The 24,249-nt window shown below is 38.3% G+C and overlaps 1 protein-coding gene across 3 annotated transcripts in view; it reads left to right on the forward strand.

Moving 5' to 3' along the window:
- Positions 1-24,249, forward strand: part of PLAG1 (PLAG1 zinc finger) — a 47,010-nt gene that overhangs the window by 16,670 nt on the left and 6,091 nt on the right. For all 3 annotated transcript variants that reach the window (XM_058444521.1, XM_058444522.1, XM_032759745.2), the window contains exon 2: positions 23,302-23,400. The gene's annotated coding sequence lies outside the window, so the exon portion shown is untranslated. The remainder of the gene's footprint in view (positions 1-23,301; positions 23,401-24,249) is intronic.

Raw genomic sequence — 24,249 nt, forward strand, 5'->3', positions numbered from 1 at the left:
CTCCATGACCCAAGTCTCTTCCACTGTAGTGCACCCACTGCATGCATGAGCCACCATATTCTGCCACCTCAGCCTGACACAGCTCCTTGATCTTGCTACGCTTATTTATTCTCCACCTTTATTAGTTAAAAAATGACTAGTCATCATATGCTGAATAGTTGCTTGATAGCCTAACTGCAATATTTCTTTTTCCTTTTTTTTTTTTTGAGACAGAGTTGTGCTCTCTCACCCAGGCTGCAGTGCAGTTGCATGATCTCAGCTCACTGCAGCCTCCACATCCTGGGTTCAGGTGATTCTCTTGCCTCAGCCTCCTGAGTAGCTGGGACTACAGGCGTGTGCCACCATACCCAGCACATTTTTTGTGTTTTTTTAGTAGAGACGGGATTTCGCTATGTTGGCCAGGCTGGTCTCAAACTACTAGCCTAAAGTGATCCAACAGTCTTAGCTTCTCGAAGTGCTGGGATTACAGGAATATTTATTTCTAAAAAATAGTTTAGCTAATAAAGGCTGGGCGTGGTGGCTCACGCCTGTAATCCCAGCACTTTGGAAGGCCGAGGTGAGCAGATCACGGAGTCAGGAGATCGAGACCATCCTGGCTAACATGGTGAAACCCCATCTCTACTAAAAATACAAAAAATTACCCAGGTATGGTGGCAGGTGCCTGTAGTCTCAGCTACTCGGGAGGCTGAGGCAGGAGAATGGCGTGAACCCGGGAGGCGGAGCTTGCAGTGAGTGGGGATCGTGCCACTGCACTCCAGCCTGGGTGACAGAGTGAGACTCCGTCTCAAAAAAAAAAAAAAAAGTTTACCTAATGAAAGATCTGACTGTTAAACATTTGTTACTGTGTTACTTGTACATCAGTCTCGAATGCTTAGAAATAACCATTTAGCCTCAGTAGAGTAGAATTATCTGTTGATTGGTCTGTGGCCTTTGTAGCAGGGTCAAGGATACAAAAATGATCATGTGCATTCCTTAGGCTGGAGAAGATGTAAACATCATAAACTGTATAAATAACTTCTGACTTTGTCATTGTCAACCAGCTTTTTTTATGTACCCAGAGCTTGTGGTACATGTACATGTAGGTTTATTGTGTAGGGTGAAGTGTAGTGCTACCTTTAGGTATTTTTTAAAAACTTTTTATTGTAGAATATTTTAAAGATATACGGAAGTACAGAGACCAGTAGAATGAATCCTCACACCCATCGCCAGTTTCAAGTCACCACACCGCAGCAGCCAGTCTTGTTTCCTCCGTCCCCTACCCCTACCCATTGCCTCTCCTGCAGATTCTTTTGATGCAGTTATTTCATATCATTTGTATATTTCTTGGTGTTTCCAAAAAGTATAGACTCTTTTTAAAGGTGTAGTTACAATACAATTATCACACACCGAAAGAACAATAATTCCTTAATATCTAGTGAGTTTTCAAATCTGCCTACTTATCTTTTGTTTGTAAAGATTTCCACGATCCAAATCCAGTAAGGTCCATACCTGCTGTTAGCTGTTATATCTCTTAAGTCTTTTTTGACCCACAGTTACTCATTTTTTTTTCTTCCTTAAAACGCATTTGTTAAAGAAATGGGTGTTTTGTCTTTTGTTTTTGTGTCTGTCTGTCTGTCCTGTAGTGTTTCCCCCAAGTCTGAGTTCTGCGGATTGCATCCCTGTTGTATTCTTTACATGCTCTATAAGGTTCAGGTTCTGCTTTTTGCCTCCAAGCACATTATAGTCTCTTAAAAAGGAAAGCTGGAAAGATTGAATGTGGAAGAAATACATATTGAATTAAGTGCCATAAGCAATCATGATAACATTGCTACCAATATAGTAAATATAGCTATTTATCATAGCTATAGTATTACGGTGTAGAATTAGTGTTCCCATCATTTTAAAAAATGCATTAAAAACTAACAGATATTTCCTTCTGGAATGTTCTTCTATAAAACTATGTAATACTTTAAAAAATTGAATTGGGATCTTTGGTTTGTATCTTACTTTTTAAAAATGTAACATTGTATAAAGATTGTTTCCCATGTACTTGTATGTTACTTCTTTGTATTCCTTAAAAGCTAGACCACTTGCGAATGAATGACCGCAGTTTATTTAGCCTTCCCTAGTTGTTGGCGAGTAGGTAGTTTCCAGTCCAGTCTTTAAATAATGCAGTAATGAATGACCTCATGCATGAATCTTTATGGGTGTCTCAGGTTATTTCTTAAGTTAAACACTTAGGTGTAAAATGAGTGGGCGAAAACATAAGTGCCCACTTTCTTTGGCTTGGCAATTGCATGGCAGATTTGACCTCCAGGGAAGACTTACAGTCGCTGTCGCTAGTAGTACACAGGAGTGCCCATTTCCTTCACTTTCCCCACCATGGGCCACAGCCACTTACACCAACCTTCCCTCTCTCTACACTTGATTTCTTTTGTTTTAATTTGTCCTTCGTGTTTTCCGTTCTTAGCTGTCACCTACCTGCCATCATTGCATTTCCCTTTAATACCTGGGGCTGCTAATCTTCCCTGTACCAAAAATCCCAGTTAACCCCAACTTATTATGATTTTGCCTAAAAGATTGACACTGAGTAAGGGTGCACAGTACACGCCTCAATATGAAATGCTTGATATGTGTAGATTTGTAGTATCTACTTTGGCTGTTCAGAACCTGTGTTCCTCCTTTCTGGGTTTTTTTTTTCCCTGTCTTAGATTATTGATGTTGCCAGATAAATGAAAGATCACCCTATGTTAATACCACAGGTTCTGTTAAGGTGGAGAGAAAAACACACCTGCCAAACTCTGAATTAAATGGAATTTGTAAAGCAGATAAATTAAGGGAATAACTATTCACATTACCCAACAATTTGCCTTTAAAAAAAAAGGATTGAAATTGGCACCTCTTTTGGTACCTTTAGTTATTATCTATCTGAGCAATGTCAGTTGAGAATCTTAAGTATTAGAACTCCAAAAGTCATCATCGAAGTGCTCTGAAATTACAGTGCATACTAAAAATACCTCACATTTGCATAATGCTTGTAAAGTCACATCATTGTCTGGAACACCCCACCCCTGTGAATTTGAACCCTAAAATGGCCATTGCTGACCACAGGCTCGCGTCCTCTGCCTCCACTTCCTTCCTTGCTCCTGCCGACTTTGTCTCTGCTGCTACAGTTTATGCTTCTGGGCCTCCTTCTCTCTAGCTCAGCTCTCATGTGCTCCCTGCCGCCACCACTGGCTCCTGCTAGTGCTCTAGAATGTTCTGCTTCTCCACTGCTCTCTACTTCACCTTCCTGCTCCCAGCCCTGGGAGAATCCTCTCCTCTTGCCTTTTCCAGATGACTCAGGACAGTGACATTACTGGGTGATCTAAAAGCAGCGCGTGTAAAGCAGGCCTGCAGTGATGGCATGAGTCCAGGGTCTGTGGTCGTTTGGCCCTCCTTGGTCACTCTCCAGCCCTGTCATGGGAACATACCCCCATTCCCTTTAAATTCCGTAGTGCCGGGCTCCCACGTTCCTCCAGCACGTCAAGCCACATTTCCCATGCCTGCCCTTGCACGTGCTATTTCCTCTGCTGGAATGTTCTTACTACCCCTTTAGTTCACTGGACCAATACCTACTCATCCTTGAAAACTGCTCATGTGTCACCTACTCTATGAAGCAAAATTAATTACTGTCTGTGTCCTCCCCCTGTGCCTTGATGGTCTTTGGTTTGGCATCTGCGCACACCCTGTCCTCCTCTATCTCTTCTTATGCCCTGGGTCCCGTCCCCTCTAATTCATTATCCTTTCTCTCCCTTTCCCTCTCCACCTGATCCTTCCTGTCAGGATTTAAACATGACAAATCTCTGCCATCTTTTAAAAAATAAAACAGTGACAGCTCACTCTCCTCTCTATACCTTCCCCTTCAGCTGATAGCATTTCTCCAAAGAGGGATGTGGACTTAGTGCCCTAGGTTCCTCATGCAGCACTCCTTCCTCACCCCAGGCCTCCATTCTGGTTCCCCAAAGTATAATAGTTATTTTCAAGATTAGTAAAAACCTGCATGTCACACAACCAGGAGGAAGTAGGGTTTAGTCCTTATCTTGGCTCTGCCTCCCTGAAACATTCTCTTCCCTTGGCTTCTGTGACCCTAGAGCATCCTGGCTTTCCCTGCTACGCAGTGGCATACCTTCGACCTGTTTGCTGGCTTCCCCACTCTGTCCATTCTCCAGGTAGTCCCTCCTTTCCTCTTTCCATGCCCCTTTCCACACCTTGCAGTGCCATGGTCTCTGCCGTATGCCATCTTCCCCCTAGTCCTTACCCTGCTCTTCAAAACCTTTGCTGGTATGCCACTTACTGTGTTAAATGCCTTACATGCAGTATCATGTAGGGCTTCATTATCTCACTTTATAGCTGAGGAAACTGAAACTAAAGAAAGATAAGTCATTTACCCAAGGCCATGAGCTAGTCCACTTGACTTGCAGTCACCAGGTGAGATTGCTTCCACACCACTGGCTGAGTGACCTGTCCTGCAGCCCTTCCATCTCCAGTTACACTTGTTAAAGCAGTGGCTCTCAGCCTTCAGTCGGCTCCAGCCTTGCCTTTCTGCAGCCTCCCTTCCCGCTGCTTTCCTTAAAACACCATCAGCTCCAGTCACAGGAGGAATAAGCATTTCTACCCTAGTCTGCCCTTTTCTTCTTCTCCCCCTACTGGGACGCACTCCCCACCTCTCCAGCCTCACCTGTGCAGGCCCACATCTTACCTCCCCCCAATCTCAGTTCAGTTGGCTCTTTCGTCCCAAATTCCTATCTCCAAAGCTTGGAAAGATCTTTTCTTTCTGTGAATTCCCACTGTACCTAATCTATACTTACCTTGTGACATCTTCTACCTTCTGTTTTGTATTATCAATAATTATAAATTATGAGTATCCTTTTGGGATACCTCCCCTACTAGGCCCAAGCTCCTTGATGGTAGAACTGGTGACTGATTAATCTTTTTGTTCACCATGATACCTTGATAGTTAAATTAAATGATAAGGATTTGTTTATCTGTAAGTTTGTTCTTATATCCCTTACCCGGAGCTCTGTGCAGACAGGGGAACTATACTGGTCTGTTGGGGAAGACGAACTTTCTGGACATGACCACAAGATGGCAACAGTGACTGCAGTGTCCTGATATCTGTAGAGGGTGGGCCAAGTCAAGAAAGAACAATGTCTTCTTGATTGCAGGAGACTCAAGGGAAATCCAAGAGAATTTTCAAATTTAAAGCATGTCAATTCCTAGTTATTCACAGAGATGAGCAAATAGATCGGGCAACTGTTTTCTTCCGTGGGTTCATTTGGCCAACAGCATGGAAAGCTCTCCTCCTGCCCTTCCTCTCATCTTCCTTTTATTCATTCAACACATACTTGCATGCCCTCTGTGTGCATCCACTGTTCTAGGTACTAGACATACAGAAATGGGCAGTAAAAGGCAGGATCCTGTTCCGATGGAGCTTACATTTTGTGGCCTTCACTGGGACCCAGTGGAAGATACTGGAGACAGAACCAAGAGTTTCCTTGCTGTTTTTTGTTACTTCTGGAGTCATCTTTTCCCCTTTCCCCCAGCATGGATCGATCCATAGTTTTATATTATCTACACACGTTTCATTTAAACAAGCAAAGGCACCACTGGTCAGCGAATCACAGTGACTGATTTTGTTTTAGCCATGATTATTGGTGGCCTTCTCCCCTGCTTCCCAGTTACCCAGTTAATCAAGAATTGACTGTGTTCTTCTTACAGTTGAAGACAGGGAAGTTAAAGAAAGGTAAAAAATCATGTCTAATGTTGCACAGGTAGATACATGAGAAAGTACATACTCAGGTCTTGGTATCATTCATTCCTTTCTGATCATTGTCAGTAAAGTTTTTTAAAGCAAAAGAAAGCAATCAAGTCCAGCATTGTGATAGGTGCCTATAGACAAATTTGACATACACTGTGTCCGTGCTAAAGGTGACGATAAGGTGGACCTAATATAAGTTTACTTAAAGTTGCATCTAGTGTTTAGAAACATTCTTCAAGGGGTAAACAAGAGTGTAAGAAGAATACACATGTAATAATTTAGAAGCATCAACTATCACAGATTGCTTGTTTTAAGACTAAGAAGTTACTATCTGTTAGAGCAGCCTCCTTTGTGGTATGAATCTTAGTTGAGCATTCATTTTTTTCCAGTATCACATCCCTGTCCCCTCCCTCCATCTTCCACGCATACCGAATGGCTCTGCAAGATGGGATTCAGTTCCACACAACCTCTTGCCAAACCTTGCCTTCATTTCAAGAGGACAAGAGAAGGGGATTAATTTGAAAGGCTATGTGAAAGAGGCATCCTGTGTTGTAGAACTCACAGTATGGAATCTTGGCTCCTATGTACTTCAGTCGAGTAGACTTTTTTCTGACATGTAGCTATTTTCTCTAATTTTTAGCTATTATAATATTTTCATAGGTGCATTATCATCTTTTACCAGCCAAAGTTAAGCCATAAACAGGGGTCAGTCCATTGCTGGATAGTCAATAATTACATATTACCCAAGTTACTTTTCAATTTAACATGCAAACTGACTGCTGGCTTCCCATGGATCAGTTTTACTTTAGCTGTGATTTGGGTTTATGTATGACCATGGCCACCATAAAATTTAAGGTACACCCTGCCTATGCCACAGAGATGAGAAGATCAGAAGTATGCTACTTCACCAAATATCACTTCTAATACAAATCTCATTATATATGAGCCTTCTTCTCAGGAAGTATTCCCATTGTTTGTCCTTCAAAGATTCCACTGACTGTGATTCTGTATAAGAGCCTGTGCCCAAAAAAAAAAACCCTTATTTTTTAAATCCACATCAGGCCAGGGCAGCACTTACTTCTGAGTAACACTCTGAATATAATAGCTTTGCATTTTGAGCCCTCAGAACTATGCTAGAGACTTTACATACATCTCTTTAATTCACACACTACTGCAAGGTAAGTATTTTTCCCATCCTACAGAGGAAAATGCTGAAGAGAGACTAAATACATCATTTAGTCTCTCTTCACAGATAGTGAAGGTCAGACAGGATTCAAGCCTAGTTCTGATTCTTGCCTTCACCTCTCTGCTGCTATTCCCCTGCACTGCTTTAGGCTCTGAATCAGGACAAGGATTCATGTTTTGGGGCCCTCTCCAAGTCAGAGTTTTAAAGTAACATTGCAAAGGTGATTTTCAGAACTATACTGCCTGAGATAGTGGAAAGACCTTCTCTCTGTAACACATCTGTGTATCACAGTAGGGAAGGAGACCAGGGGAATGGGGGCAAACTCAGGAGTGTGTCATCATGCAGTGTAGGGGCCACCCCAGATCCTGGTGCTGAAGCTTCAAGAAAGAGGAGCCTGGGACTTTGCATTGATGGATTTGAACCCCGTTTTGTTAATTAACTGTCAGCAAACACTGCAAAGGCTTAAGTGAGTTTATAATTTAGGAAGGTCAGGCCAGGCACAGTGGCTTATGCCTGTAATCCCAACACTTTGGGAGGCTGAGGCAGGTGGATTACCTGAGGTCAAGAGTTCGAGACCAGCCTGACGAACATGGTGAAACCCCATCTCTACTAAAAATACAAAATTAGCCAGGCATGGTAGTGCATGCCTGTAATCCCAGCTACTCAGGAGGCTGAGGCAGGAGAATTGCTTGAATACGGGAGGCGGAGGTTGCAATGAGCTAAGATTGCGCCATTGCACTCCAGCCTGAGCAACAAGAGCGAAACTTGGTCTCAAAATAATGTAATAATAGTAATTTTGGAAGGTCACTTTTTTTTTTTTTTTAATGGTAACCAGCTGGGCACAGTGGCTCACGCCTATAATCCCAACACTTTAGGAGGCCAAGGCTGGCAGATCGCTTGAGGTCAGGAGTTCAAGACCAGCCTGGGCAACACGGCAAAACCCCATCTCTACCAAAAATACAAAAAATTAGCTGGGCGTGGTGACATGCACCTGTGGTCCTACCTACTCAGGAGGCTGAGGTAGGAGGATCACTTGAGCCCAGCAGGCGGAGGTTGCAGTGAGCCAAGATTGCGCCACTGCACTCCAGCCTGATGACAGAGTGAGATCCCATCTCAAAAAAATAAAAATAAAAATAAATAAAAATGAATAAAATAACCTAATTAGAAACTGAAAGGAGAATGACCACTTAATTGTTTTGGAGAGCAACAAAGGCACACAAAGATTGGTTGCTTTCTGAAGAATCTAAAAATGGCATTGGGTATAGGAGTTGGGGAAGCAAGTTGTATAGGCACCTACACTTAAGATAATTTGTAAATTATACAAATAATTTTTAAAGTTTAAGCCCCTTCTGACATGACACATACGTGGCTCCTTCACCCTTCTTGTCTCTTGCAGAGGTCCAGTCTGCCTCTCTTGCTCTTAGCTCCAAAAACAGTAAATCTCCTGAAGTTACCTAGACCCACCATACAGTTTGTGACTCCCTCTACCTGGAGTACCTGCCCATGCCTGGCTAATACTTGTTCTTTTGTTATCTTGGCCTCTGTGTTACTTCATTTGTTTTATTGAATTAATCAAAGGCAAGCCTATCAATTAGCATGGCACTTCTTTCTTTTAAAGCAACTGCTAATGAACATTTTTTAAAAGGCTATGCAGAGGCTGCATTGAAACACTTCAGGGGGTACTTCCTTTGGTATTTGATAAATGGAATGTATCCCAGAACTATTTATCATCCATAGGTCTCAGTTCCAGTTAGATGTATTCTTGGAGCCTTTAAATCATGTAGTGTGATATGCCAGCCCATAACGCAACAGGTGAACCGAACTGGCTTCCTCCAAGTTTGACAGCTGAGAATGTGGCTCTAAAACCTGCCTAGATATATATCCTTTTCTAGTAAGGACTGAATGCAACTCACATTTAAGCCAGTATTCCTTTCCTCTTTTTTCCCTCCCTCTGAATGGGAAGGAGAGATTTTAGTCATTTTGAGTCATTGCACTTAAAGGATTTTAGTTTATCAGTTTGCATAAAGTTTTATTTTCATACTTCTGTAAATTTATATGATGATGAGTTTCTCATCCTCATTAATTTTGTTTTTTATAATATGAAAACTCTACCATTTTGTTGTTTTTTAACAGTTTTGGGGGGTATAATTGATATTGTACAAACTGCCCATATGTAAAGGGTGCTTACAATTTTCACATATATATGCATACATCCCTGAAACCATTACCATTATCAACATAGTGAGCATATCCGTCATTCCTAAAAGCTTGCTCATGCCCTTTTGTGATGGATCCCTCCCTATCCTACCTCCTGTCCCTAGACAACCACTGATCTGCTTCTTGTCCCTTATGGATAAGCTTGCATTTCCTAGACATTTGTATAGATGGAATCGTGCAGTATGTACTCTTTGTTTTGCCCAATTTCTTTCATTCAGCTTACTTATTTTGAGGTTCATCCATGTTACTGTATGTATCAATAGCTTATTCCTTTTTGCTGCTGATTAGTATCCCATTATAGGAATATACTACAACTTGTTTATTTGTTTTGGGGTTTTTGTTTTTGTTTTTCTGAGACAGAGTCGCACTCTGTCACCCAGACCGGAGTGCAGTGGCATGATCTTGGCTCACTGCAACCTCCAACTCCCAGGTTCAAGCATCCCAGGTTCAAGCCTCCAGGTTCAAGTGATTCTCGTGCCTCAGCCTCCCGAGTAGCTGGGATTACAGGCACCCGCCACCACACCCAGCTAATTTTTGTATTTTCAGTAGTTTCACCATGTTGCCCAGGCTGGTCTCAAACTCCTGACCTCAAATGATCCACTCACCTTGGCCGCTCACTCACCTTGGCCTCCCAGAGTGCTGGGATTACAGACATGAGCTACCGTGCCCAGCTAAAACCTGATTTTATCCATTCACACAAGGATAGACCTTTGGGTTGCATCTAGTTTTGACTATTATAAAAAAAGCTACTATAAATGTTCATGAATAAGTCTTTGTGAAGACCTATGTTTTCAGATCTCCTGGTAAATAGCTAGATGTGAAATGCTGTGTCACATGGTAGACACATGTTCAACTTTTAAATAAATTGCCAAACTTTTTTAAAACAATTGTACCATTTTTACCTTCCTGTCCATGATAGATAGGAATTCTATTTGTTTCACATTCTCAGCAGCTCTTGAAACTGTCCAGCGTTTTTAATTTTGGTCATTCTAATGGGTAGATAGCATTATCTCGCTATGGTATTAATTTGCATTTCCCTAATGATCAGTGATCTTTTCGTGTGCTCCTTTACCATTCATATATTTTCATTGGTGAAATGTCTGATCAGACCTTTTGCTCATTTGTTAATTGAGTTGTTTTTTTATTGTTGAGTTTTGGAAGTTCTTTATATATTCTGGATACAAGTAATTTATCAACTTACAGCTGATCTCTGCAGAGATGATGTTCTAATCTTCTAATGGCTTGTCCTTTTTATTCTCTTAACATTGTCTTTTGAGGAGAAGTTTTATGTTTTGATGAAATCTGATTTATCAGTGTGTTTATTTTATGGGTTGTGCTTTTGGTGTTGTGACCAAGGACTTTTTGACTAAATGAATGCCACAGAAATTTTTCTGTTTTCTTCCAGAAGTTTTATAGTTTTAGGTTTTACATTTAGGTTCATGATCTGTTTAGAGTTAAGTTTTCTATATGGTGTGAGATGTGATTCCAATTTCATTTTCTTGATGTATAGATATCAAACTTTTCCAGCAGCATTTGTTAAAAAAAATTATTTTTGGTGAAATAATTTTTTCTGATTATAAAGACATTTGTAAAGATTGTAAAGACATTGTGAAGATTATAAAGACATTTGTATAATGTAGAAAAATATAAAGCTTATATCTTCCTAATCTTCTGTTTGTAATTTACCTAGGTACATTTAACAATATTGGGAGAAGGAGAGCTAGTTTTAAGTGCATACTTTTAAAAAATTGGAATCATAGTGTAAATACTTACTGTATGTCCTGCTTTTTACAATTTTAACATTATAACTTTCCCCATGTAACTTAGTACTCTTTAACTGCTCTTTCCCATAGGATTTAATATTCTTTAACTGCATGGTTTTTAATGGCTGCATAGCTGTTCTATCACATGCATATCACACTTCACTCCTTTTGACATTATCAATTTTTAATCTTAAAATATACTTTGAACATCTTTATACTTAAATATTTTTTATTTTTGCTTAAATTTTTCTAAATGAATTATCAAGTCACCATATATTAACTTTTATATGGCTTTGATTACATAGTTGCACAATATATTCCAGAAAGGTTTCAACAATTTACACTCCCATCAGCAGTAACTAAGCAATTTAATCCTTTATTGCAAAGTTTTGTTCGTTTGTTTTTGTAAAACCCTCAAGGATACCCTGGACACTCCTGTGCTTCTCTTAAAGGCAAATATTTTCCCCTAGCCAAGTGCCATTCTCCTTTCTCATTCTTCCCAGACATAGGACCCTTCTACTCAGCACTGGCCAAGGTGAGCAAACTCCATGCATTTCTTGCCTTTGCTACCAAAAAACTTAGCAGGATGAACATACCTCCCTCCTAAGTCTAGTTTGATAAAGAAGCCCCTTTTCTTATCCAGGGCAAAAGCCTCTCCATCTTCTCTAGATCCCATTCTACCCTGATTCTTACAAGAATGCCCCACTTGCTTCCCCACCTCTTTATCCTCAGCATGGAAGCATTCTCTAGTCTCTCCCTCTGGGATCTTGAGTTTCCCCCTACCTTGTTTTTCTCTTCTCTTTAGGTGCAAAGCTCCTAGAAAGAAAACATCCTCTTGTTGGATGTCATTTCCTTATCACCCAATGAGCTATCCTTATTTACACATTCTCATTCTCCCTCCCCCAATTATCTCACTCCCTCCCGCCCCACCCAATAACTTCTCTTGCTGAAGTTTGGCGTCCTCATGCCTAAGTGGTGAACCTATGGGCCAGTTCTGTAGCTCTTAGCATTTTTATCTTTATATGGTTTCTGCCACATTTTTCTTCCTTCTCCTTAAAGTTCTATCTCTGCTCTTTCTCCCCTTAAATTACCTGATTTTGCCTCATAGAGGTGATCTTTAGGCTGTATCAGCAATTAACCAGTAACTTGGCTTGAATCTGTCTCTGTAAGAATTGGCTGTACAATTATCATTGTCTTTCTTCCTCATATCTCTTTTTGTTAATACTATTAGGCACATAAGTGGACTTTCTTCTAGTAAATCTTGTTTTTGCTGGTTTTCATCTCTGCTTTGGATAACTCCAACACATATCTTCTGTGTCTCATTCAAACAAGCACTTCCTTTCCTCCCTCTCCCGTCCTACCTCCCCAAGCATTTGCTGTTCTCAGTGCTTTCGATCCATCTCATAATGAGTACATGAGTGTGAACAGTCCAGCCCATTGGGCACTTTTCTCATCTGAATTCGTACAGTATGTATAAATTACGCTGCACGGTAGCCAGAAGGTCATCTTAGAATCTAATCATCTGTGGTTCTAATCTCTGACTTCTTTTTTGGCAGTCATGCCCACCCCTACAACCACACACACACTTTTTTCTTTGTCTTTCTTAATTGTACATTTTTAAAGGCAAAAATCACCAAATATCCATAGTACTCTTTTCCTTTTCTGACCTTCTGTGGTACTTTTTTATACCATATAATATTGTTTTTAAATGTTGATTTGTCACTCTGATACCGCCTTATGGCAGATTTTATTTAACATTTATATTTCTTAACTTGACAAAAGTATATATTCTTTTTTTATATACATACTTTAAGTTCTGGGATACATGTGCAGAACGTGCAGGTTTGTTACATAGGTATACACGTGCCATGGTGATTTGTTGCACCCATCAACCCATCATCTATATTAGGTATTTCTCCTAATGCTATCCCTCCCCTACCCCCACCCCCCACCCAGCGACAGGCCCTGGTGTGTGATGTTCCCCTCCCTGTGTCCATGTGTTCTCATTGTTCAACTCCTACTTATGAGTGAGAACGTGGTATTTGGTTTTCCATTCTTGTGGTAGTTTGCTAAGAATGATGGTTTCCAGCTTCATCCATGTCTCTGCAAAGGACATGAACTCATCCTTTTTTATGGCAGCATAGTATTCCATGGTGTATATGTGCCACATTTTCTTAATCCAGTCTATCATTGATGGACATTTGGGTTGGTTCCAAGTCTTTGCTATTGTGAACAGTGCCACAGTAAACATACGTGTGCATGTGTCTTTATAGTAGAATGATTTATAATCCTTTGGGTATATACCCAGTAATGGGATTGCTGGGTCAAATGGTATTTCTAGTTCTAGATCCTTGAGGAATCACCAAACTGTCTTCCACAATGGTTGAACTAATTTACACTCCCACCAACAGTGTAAAAGCATTCCTATTTCTCCACATCCTCTCCAGCATCTGTTGTTTCCTGACTATTTAATGATTGCCATTCTAACTGGCGTGACATGGTATCTCATTGTGGTTTTGATTTGCATTTCTCTAATGACCAGTGATGATGAGCTTTTTTTCGTATGTTTGTTTGAAATATTTCATATGTTTCAGATGTCTTCCTTTGAGAAGTGTCTGTTTATATCCTTCGCCCACTTTTTGATTGGGTTTTTTCTTGTAAATTTGTTTAAGTTCCTTATAGATTCTGGATATTATCCCTTTGTCAGATGGATAGATTGCAAAAATTTTCTCCCGTTCTATAGGTTGCCTGTTCACTCTTTGATAAACCTGACAAAAACAAGCAATGGGGAAAGGATTCCCTATTTAATAAATGGTGTTGGGAAAACTGGCTAGCCATGTGCAGAAAACTGAAACTGGACACCTTCTTTACACCTTATACAAAAATTAACTCAAGATGAATTTAAGACTTAAACATAAGACCTAAAGCCATAAAAACCCTAGAAGAAAACCTAGGCAGTACCATTCAGGACACAGGCATGGGCAAAGACTTCATGACTAAAACACCAAAAGCAATGGCAACAAAAGCCAAAATTGACAAATGGGATCTAATTAAACTAAAGAGCTTCTGCACGACAAAAGGTATATATTCTGCAGCCACAACTAACTTGTGTGCTCCTACGGAACAAGGATCATGTCTGTCTATACCCACAGTAATTCAGATTGGTACCATACATAATAGGTGTTGGTAATGTTTATTCCATCAGTGTCAGATATTCGTCTTAGTAGAGTGGTAACCATGTATAATTGAGCCTTGACCCTCTGTTGTAGGGAAATGAAGCAGGTGATTTTCTGCATAGAACTTGTGGCTTCTTTTTCTCTCTTAGTTAATATCCCTAGAGATCGGTCTTCATAACCTGCACCAACAGACGGATGCAAACATTGAATACTTGAGAATACATTTTGCATTTTCTTTGTATGTCGTTGAGGATGGACATGACCTGGGAATTTAATTGAAAACAAGCAATAATCACATCATAAAGACTAATTCAAGAGCTCAGAAATTGTCCCTGGCTCTTTATTCTGCCTCTGCTTGAGGGTGCTCAGTGGCTTGCACCCTTCTCTGTGGACAGGTGGCCTGGTCTCTGACTGAGGAAAGCACTCATGGGGCAAGATTTCTCCCATAGCGATTGTTAAGGACAAGATAGACACCACAAAAGGTTTTTCTGAAAACTGTGTTGCAGAGAAGATAATGGGTGTGTTTAGAACATAAGGAAAATAAGCAGCAGTTTTGAGAAATGACAGTAAACTTGAAATAATTTATCAAAATAAAACTGTGAGTAATCTAGATAACTGTGATTCGGGAGGAAATATATAAATCTAGGGATATTAATTTGTGTACTTTACATTTTTCCATGTACTATATGTTTTTAACAGGATTTAAGATACATTTTTCAATAAAGTGCAAAGAATGTGAATAAATGATAATGAATTAAAAGCAGTTTGGTTCATATGCCATTAACCAGATTGGCCTGACTTTTGGAATTTAAAACTAACTCTTCTTTTCTTTTTAGGTTGCCTCTTGGTGCTGCCTTGGCCGTATTTGGCACCCAGAATGCTTCATTCTGTGACGGTCTATTAATAAGGTTGCCTTGCTAGAGTTTGGAGCAGGGCCTCAGGTAGGTGGCTTTTATCATTATATGGCATGACTTTCAAAGTGATTAATTATTCCAGTTCCTAAATACTATAAGATATATATTAAAAGCTTTGAAAAGCATGCCACATAATAAGCATGCCACTTACAATCTTAGGGTCTATCAGTATGTACTGTGATCAGGACTTCAGTAATAATTATGGTCGAATGGGAGGCTTTAAATACTAGCAAGGAGCAATCTTCCTCACTCTTTGCACAAAACACATAGCTGCTGTAAAAACTTAATTTGTTCCTGTTCCCCAGATAGCCCACAGATGTACTCTTAAGCTCTTCTTTCTCTAAATCTTGCACAGTGATACACTATCCCATGTTGCCTTTATGTCTTTTTTTTTTTTTTTTTTTTTTTTGTCTCCTGGGCGGGATCCTATTACCTATGGGCAGGTGGAGAGGGGGATTAGACTTGCTCACAGGGATGGGGCAGATGCTAGAATAAGGAACTCAGTGCAACAATAGCAATTTGCCAGCATTGTTGGGAAGAGGACACACACAAGCATCTAGATTTCCCAACCTGTAGGCGCAGCTCAGTGTCACAGAATCAAGGTGTAGCAATACTTGGAAATCCAGGCACACGTGGATTTGGTACCAGGTAAGTCTGTCAGTACGACCTTCAAGATAGGGTAGAGGTTGAGAGGCCAGGACCCCCAGCCCTAGGACTGGGAGACTGGAAAAAAACCAATGGTGGCTGTGTGACAGATACCAGGGGATGGGCTCCTGAACTCTTCACTGATGGCAGATGGGGGAAAGGAGGCCTTGGGCAGGGTTTCACAAGATACATGAACAGAGCTTAACAATCAAATCAAAGATACACAAATTAATCAGGCTAAAATTTTCTATAAGAACAACATTCTATGGGTTTAAGCATCAACACTGTTAGCATTAAAATTTTAGCTATCTGTATACTATAAATATTTTAGCTATCTGTATACTATAAAAATTTTAGCTATCTGCATACTATAAAAATCTTTAGTGTTAGGGGTTATGGATTTTTTTTTCTTTTTCTATTTTACTGTAGTTTTTAAACTTGTTTTCAATGAAGTTGTTTTTTAGTAGCTAGAAAAAGGAAGAATGACTAGTTTTTACTTAGCCAAACTAAATTTATGCAGGTTTTCTCCTTTTTTATTCTCCTATATCTGTAATCAGTTGAAAATTTTCTCTGGTATTTTAAACATGATCCTCACATTTTATTTTCACATGAAGGATACCCTCTTTTAAAGATTTTGAATTTTACTTTGTTCCTTTTTCCTTCCCATAGAACTTCACTGGCTATTTCTAAATGATAAACCATGATCAATACAGGTTCCATGTGCTTAAGGAGCTATGGAACAGTACATTTAAAGCAGAAGTGTTCTAAACGTCCAGGCTGGCTGAGTGCTACCCAGGTTTGTATCCGTGCTTGGCGGGCTCTGGGTAGCACATGCCTGAGGCTCTCTGGCTTTTAAGGTCTGCCAAAGCAGGTGACACCTCTCCTGGGGACACAGAAGCAGTACGGACTCCCAGGTGGTGGTGGTGCTTTCCCTAAGTTCCTACCTCTCTGCCAAAACAAACTAACCATGTATTTCTCTGGGGCTTGTCTTCTGAGCTTGCTTTATAACCAATTTGAAATTTCAGGAGACCTGAAACATATTTACCTGCTAGCTTTGATTCCTGAAATTTCCTTAAAGGGACCACAGTTCTGTTCAGCAAATGTCTATCAAATGTCTGCTACATGCTAGGGTGCTGAGCAGGTGCTAGGGATACGAGGATGAATGATAGCATCCCTGCAGATGAATTTACTCTCGCTGGGGGAGAGACATGTCAGACAGGTCATTTCAAGAAGAGCTTTCCAGTCCATATTAAGAGTGAAAGGTTCAGAGAGGTAAGGTTTTCAAGGTCATTCTTGATCAAATAGAATTGGTCAAGGAATATAGATAACAAATCTCTTCTAATTGTTCCAGCCAAGAGAGTACATGGGGTCCTCTGGAGGCAGAGGAGAGAGCGGCTACCCTTGACATGACGGTTTTGCCTAGAACTGATCCTGTTTACCCTTAACTATGTGGGAATAAATAGAAATGGTTGTTTCTAGAAGTGATTTTATCCTGGACATCCACATGAGCATAACTTAGGGAGGACAGATGGATGGTATGTGCAGACCTGAACCAGGCCATGAATTCTGTTTTCATTACATTTTTTAATGCTACTCAAGCATCAGCACATACACAACATTGATGCCATAGCACAAGCCCGTCTTTAAAATACACTTTACTTTGAGATGGCTTAAAACTAATTTCTGCTTGAGCTTTTATACATAAGTAAAGCTTATATTTATAGCTAAGTAAAACTTTCTTTCTTTAGCACTTTTCTTATAAAGTGTCTGATGTCTGCCTTTTTGTTTGAATTTATAGACAGATTCAGTATGGGTGCTTGACAGTTCAGACATGAAATCTGGATTATTCTGTATTTGCGATTTTAATAGCATTAGGCAATTTGCTATACATGAATGGAGGCATGTTCTCCAGATGTTTAGGGTTCTTCATTGTGAACATTTTTATAGTTGGTGTCAAACATTTTTGTTGTACTCCCAGAAACTTAAGCAGTTACTGGTAATAAGATCAATAACTTACCACAATTTGGGATACATGCAGTTTTCAGATTGAGCTGACCTGTGGGCTACCTACTTTGTTATCAGACCCAGATCACCAATATTTTGGGACTGTTCTATAGAAAAAAAAAAAAGCACAGGAAATTATCTAAAAGTAGAGTATTGATTAAGCAATCTTACTTTGCATTCAGATATAATTGTCCTTCTTTTCTCTCTGAGGCATCATTGCTTCCCTTTTGCACAATTTCTTTTTCATTTCCTCTTTGAAAATACTAATAGCCCTATGTGAAGAAAATGAAAATATCTCAGTGTTATACCACCCATTGTATTTTTAAGTCTTTTTATTTTGATAAAAATACACAATCATAGGGAACCCCCCACCCCCACCCCACATAGCAGTTAAAATGAAGTGCTTCTAAGTTATGTATCATTAGAAGGGAGCTTTCAGTTGGGCATGGTGGCTCACGCCTGTAATCCCAGCACTTTGGGAGGCCAAGGCGGTGGATCACTTGAGGCCAGCAGTTCGAGACCAGCCTGGCCAACATAGCAAAACCCCCAACTCTACTGAAGATACAAAAAATTAGCCTGGTATGATGGTATGTGCCTGTAATCCCAGCTGCTGCGGAGGCTGAGGCACGAGAATCGCTTATACCTGGGAGTTGGAGGTTTCAGTGAGCCAAGATTGCACCACTGTACTCCAGCCCAGGTGACAGAGTGAGACCCTGTCTCAAAAAAAAAAAAAAAGAAAAGAAAAGAAAAGGGAGTTTTCAAAAGAGAAAAAAAATTTAACTTAACATGGCATTTTTGCTCTATAAAATAAATAACCAAGGAAAATATGTCTGAATTGGGAGATGAAATTTACTTGATACTCCTTCTTCATTGGGTTATCTGTTCATCCTCTCTGGCTACTCTAGAAAATGAGTGGCCTGAAAAGGAACATCCTACTTGTACAGATTAGAGAACTGATAATTGGGATTTTCTGATTCCACTTTGGAATTCATTGACTTTTTCCTGTTGGTTCTTACAGACAAAAAGTTATGCCATTTTTCCCCTCACTTCTCACTTCTCAATTAGTTTTTATTATCTGTATACTAAATATGAGACATTTCTAAACATCATTAAGGCTAATTTTTGTGGTAAATTTCAAAAATATGTCCTAGAACTATATTTTAATGATTGCTCAAAATGAGTTAAAAATATAAAACACAGTAATTCAAAAAGGGCATCCTTATTTTTGATTAACTTTAGTTAACTATGACATCTAATTTAGGAAAGTAAATACTGTAGTTTTCCACAATCCAGTTATAAAATGCATTTTGGGGGACCTGCTGTAATTCAGGAGAGTTAGGTGCATGTCTTGGCTGTGTCTCCCGCTTCACAGTAGTTGCTCCAGCTCCTTTCTGTTCGCCTCTGTAGGGACCAGCAGCCCCAACTGAGAGTCTCGTCCTTCCTGCACCATACCAAGGACTAATGCAGGCATCAGGCATGTTTTCACTTTGGAAATTTTTATTAGGAATGGGAGCCAGACTGATGTTATCTACTTGTATTAGTTGATTTCTTAGTATTAAGATTAGAGAATGCTTGTTTTCTGAGGCAAAATAAGTATTTTTAGATAACCTTTTATTACAGTTGCTATTGTTTTAATCTTAAGACTTTTCAAATAGCTGCTTAGTTTCAAAAAAGTACTGTTCTATTAGCTTATTCAATTTGTTGGACCAAATTGTGTGCATACTACATTATCTTTGACTTGAATATAGATCTATACAGTTGTCCCTTGCTATCCATGAGGGATTAGTTTCAGGACTTCCTGGGATACCAAAATTCACAGATGCTCAAGTCCCTGATATAAAATGGCATAGTATTTGCATATAACCTATGCACATCCTGCCATGAACTCTTCACATCATCTCTAAATTACTTATAATACTTAACACAATGTAAATACTATGTAAATAGTTGTTATACTGTACTGCATATGGAATAATGACCAAAAAAATCTGTACATGTTCAATACAAATGCAGTTTTTAAAAAATATTTTCAATCCATGGTTGGCTGAGTCCATGGATTCAAAACCCACAAATACAGAGGGCCAACTGTAAATTCTGTCTTATGTCTATTACGATGACTAAGCAAGCCTGTAGGTCATTGTGATGCTGGTAAGCACTTGGCCCTGTTTTAATTTTTTTCATTCATTCAACAGTTATTTTAACTGCCTTTTGTGGGAAACAACAGTGAATAAAACTGGCACAACCTCTCTGCCCCTGTACCGTCTGCAGTTGATTTTTCATTCTTAGGTTTTTATAAGATAGTTTTTTCCTGTTATTTTTCACTAATAAGTGATTTTACAGACCTGTGGAAAGTGAATGCTATAAAAATTTACAAATTATACAGAAACACTGAAGTTGTTTCTTAAAAATGTTCTAAGTATACTGTTGCCCTTACTTCAAAACTGACTGCCTTCAGTTGGGTTATCTTAGTAATAGATTCTTTCACATTATTCAAAACTCTCTTGTGTTTCATACATGTAAATTACAATATTAAGAACTGGTAAGTTTCCTTTTGCAACCTACTTTATTTACTCTATATGAAAAACCTGTTTTAAGGAAATTTTTTGACATCTGAATTACTTACTAAAGGCATCTTGTAAGCATACAGGAGAATAAAGCTTTGATGCTTGATGGTATTTGCCCTTAATTAGCAAAATCTATGTTTGACTTTTAAATATGAAATAATTATTGATGCAGGTAAGTGAAAAAATTCACAGCTCTTAGCAAAATGATTATCAGAACTATGGAATTTAAAATAAAGAAGCAGTTTTAATACAGGCCTATTCTTTTGCTGGCATCTCATAGGAACTGATTTTAGTAGACCCTCTGATGTATGACTCATTTTTGCTTGTTAGTTTTTTATATGAGTCACTGTTTTAGAATAATGTAAAACATTGGAAGATAAACCTGGGTGTGTGTGCACAAACACGCCATACTCTCTCTATTGTTTGTGTATGCAAAGTTGCCCTGGAAAAAATTGCTTCTTCTGGTACCAACAAAACCTAGAAGGGTATTCTGAACTGCTGTTCATCTTAGAGTGATTTGAAATGGGTGTATGTATTTTCTACTTTGGTTCACAGTTCATCAGACCAAGGCAAAGAAGAATTTTCATCACTTGAAAAGCACAATAACCAATCTTTGATGAGTTTTGTTTTTTTTTTTTAAGTAGAAAAGAAAAACATGAGTACAAAACCAAGTTTTGTTGCACTTTTCAGAATAGTACTCCTGGTGCTTTTTAAGTTTTTCTTAATCCTATACAAGAGAATATACAGATAATTTTATCTAACTTTTCAGTTAGGATTACATAAATACAAACTGTATGTTTTTTATTATATCAGTCCAAAGAATAATTTCTAACCAGTCCTGCTTTCTTTTTTGGGGGGAAATATTTAGCAGAACTTTGAAATTATTTGGCAGCTCATAAGAACTCAAAATATGTTCAATTTAGGGAAATTAAGAAATTCAAGATTATGTTTTGGGATAAAATAAAGTAAAATGATTGGCTGTGTTATTTTAGACTGTAAAATACGTAGCATGGGTGATTTCTAGACTATTGGAATATGTCACAATATACATAATTTTAAACTATATTGAAATACTTAGATGCTAAAGATTTTTATTGTAAAATGCCATTGAATAATAAGCATAAATAAAGATTTTATGAATGTATTTGAGAATGCAATGAAATTTATATGGATTGGAGAATAAAGGAAAAAATACATAAACTTATTGTTTACTAGTTAACTTGGGTTTTCAATTTGTTTCTACCCAAATCGTTTTCCACTCAGACAGATGTATTAGCTATTACTTTACATTAACAGTTGTTTAAATTATTTAAAACTGCCTTTATAAACTATCTTTTAAACTTTTTAAGTCTTAAATTTATTTCCTTTTGGATATTTGGCAGCTCTAAAAGAGAAAATAGGCACTATCCCCTCTTTTGATCTTTTAAGTATAGTGACAGGATTTATCCACTTGCAAGTTGGTTTGCTAACCTGCCTTGTCGTAGAAAACAGTAGAATAAAAGTGAAGTCGCGGTTTTAGGGCATTCATCCCTTCCTTATCACACATATGCTGTCAAGTTGTTCATCTTCTGTGGGCCTCTCACCTTAAAATGGCGATGATGGTAAACACATCCACCTCTCAGATTCATTGAATTCCAGGGAGATAATAGAGATGAAAACACTCCACACGTGTCAGGTATTTATATTCTTAAAATAACTTAATACACAGAATGGTCTTTCATATTCTTAATTACCCTACAAAAAACTCAGTATGTGCCCTGGGCAAGTAAGTATGTACAAAGTTAATGTTATTATTTTGTAATTTTGATGTGCAGAATTCCATTCTTCCATTTATGCATGTCCTGTGCTTTACAAAGCAATGGAGCTTTTGCTTTAATGTTTAAAATATCTTTTATAGGTCTAAATTTTTGCTTTTCTTGTCTTTTAAACTATAAAAAAAAGCTGCTTTCAGATATGCCCTTGGCATTTTTATAATGATGCTTGAATGCCTTCTATTAAATACTTAATTATTGAGACATCATCAAATTCTTTAAGTATGAAAGTTTTATTACAGGGGACATTTTTAGATTTGTGTTAAGAATCTGAAAGTTATTTTTATTTAACCTGTCATTAACATATCTGTTATTTTAACTGTTTGATTTAATTATCCCTTTATAATCATGATTTCTGAATGTTCATCTTTAAAATACTCTGAGTTTACTGATCTCTCATGCCTTGTGCTCTCTACAATAGGTGATTCTAGATTATTCTGCCTTTTGACCATTATTCTTTTCATGTTTACTTGTACGATCAAGAATTAACAGATTTTTTTCTGTGTGTGATCTCAGTCTACTAATGATCATACTACTGATAGACATTATAAGCTACTTTAAGAGTTTTCAACAGTGACCTCTTAAACCAAATGATGCTCTCTTCCTAACACCCCTTTCTTCTGTAGCAAATCTATATTTAACTTCTCTTGCATGCTTTTGAAATCTAAGGAGTGCAGAGTTGTTGCTACATTTCAGCCATCCTTGCAGCATCCTGAAAAATAAATTGGCAGGTGTTGCAGATAGCAAAAGTGTAGCTCTGAAAAGCCCCCATTGTGCTAGTGTGCACAGTATGGGCGTGAGTGTTTTCACCGGGAGCCTGTTGTTCTTTGGGTGGCTCCAGATGTACCCTCCGAAAGGGGCCTAAGATTGTCACTTCCATAATATTAATAAACTTAATAAAATTTTGATCATTTGATTTATAAACAGTAGCCCTAATATCTGTTTCAGTAGGTAAGTCAGATTTTAGAAATAAATAAATTTGGGAAAGAAGTGGGGAGTCATTCAGCATCACAAATTGCTATTTATCTAGGTAATACTTTTTATTTATGCATTTATTTGGTCATGTAAATGTGCTTAGACCTAATAAACATATGTAGTTGGTGAAAATTAATGCATGACTCGTAAGCAGAGTATGGAATGTAAGCATGTGCCATGAAACTGCAATTCTTTTATCCTGTATTTTCCATCATTTACATACCAGTTCCATTTAGAGGATAGTCCATTTTCACTTTTTTTTCATAGATTGGCCAAAATGGGAAGGATTGGATTCCACTCTCTTCCACGAAGAGTCAATGGGACTGGCTAAGATCAAAGTCTGAGGCTTTTTCCATCTGTAATCAGGTATGCATTGAACTAAAAATCACTATAATTCTATGCATGCACCTTTAAAGTATTTGACTGATATGCATATTATGAATGTGGTCTTTTATTAGATTTTGAGCTCACAACCTTATCCTATAGTTTGAAATGCACCTATGATAATTAATTTGAGTTTGTAATATGCTAAAATAAAAAGGTATTATCAGCCATGAAAAAATTTCAGCTGGTCTTAGAAAAGTGTAATATTTGAAATCAGTGCAATCTTCATTGCTCAGTATGTACATCCAAAGATAACAGAATTCATTTGTCACTCCATATTGACTATCATCAATTTTAGTAACAATCAAATGTTTGTATATTGCATATTGGTGCACTTCTAATAATTTTTTTTAATAACTTAGAAGTTGTTTTTCTTAACTGGAATTCTTTGTCCATTATGGTTGGATTTTATAACACAATGGCAAATATGACCAGTCTTTGAAGTATTTTCAGATATTAGTTATATGCAGGGATTTAGATACTTTGCATTCCATGTAGATTCTGCAATTGGGAAATGATCAACTTGTTTCCCACGATGTTCTAAATAGATGCATAAAAGTATCAGGTTAGGAAACCAAATAATGAAAATTAAGGTTTGTTTCCTGCCTTGGTAGAATGCTTTATACCGGTTTATAGTGTCATTACTGGTCACAGCAGAATAGCTGTTTAGATATTTCTGAGGGAGGCAGAGGAGCTAGCTTTTGAATGAGAATATAACAGAAATAGAGCAAGAAGTCCTTGAGATCCAGAAAATCTAAAACAAAAAGAACATATGTTACTGTTGGTAATGTCATTTGCACTGTGTTAATGTCACTTTTAAACAGCAAGGCA

The sequence above is a fragment of the Hylobates moloch genome, unplaced genomic scaffold, assembly GCF_009828535.3.
Source record: "Hylobates moloch isolate HMO894 unplaced genomic scaffold, HMol_V3 SCAFFOLD_9, whole genome shotgun sequence".
Classification (NCBI taxonomy): domain Eukaryota; kingdom Metazoa; phylum Chordata; class Mammalia; order Primates; family Hylobatidae; genus Hylobates; species Hylobates moloch.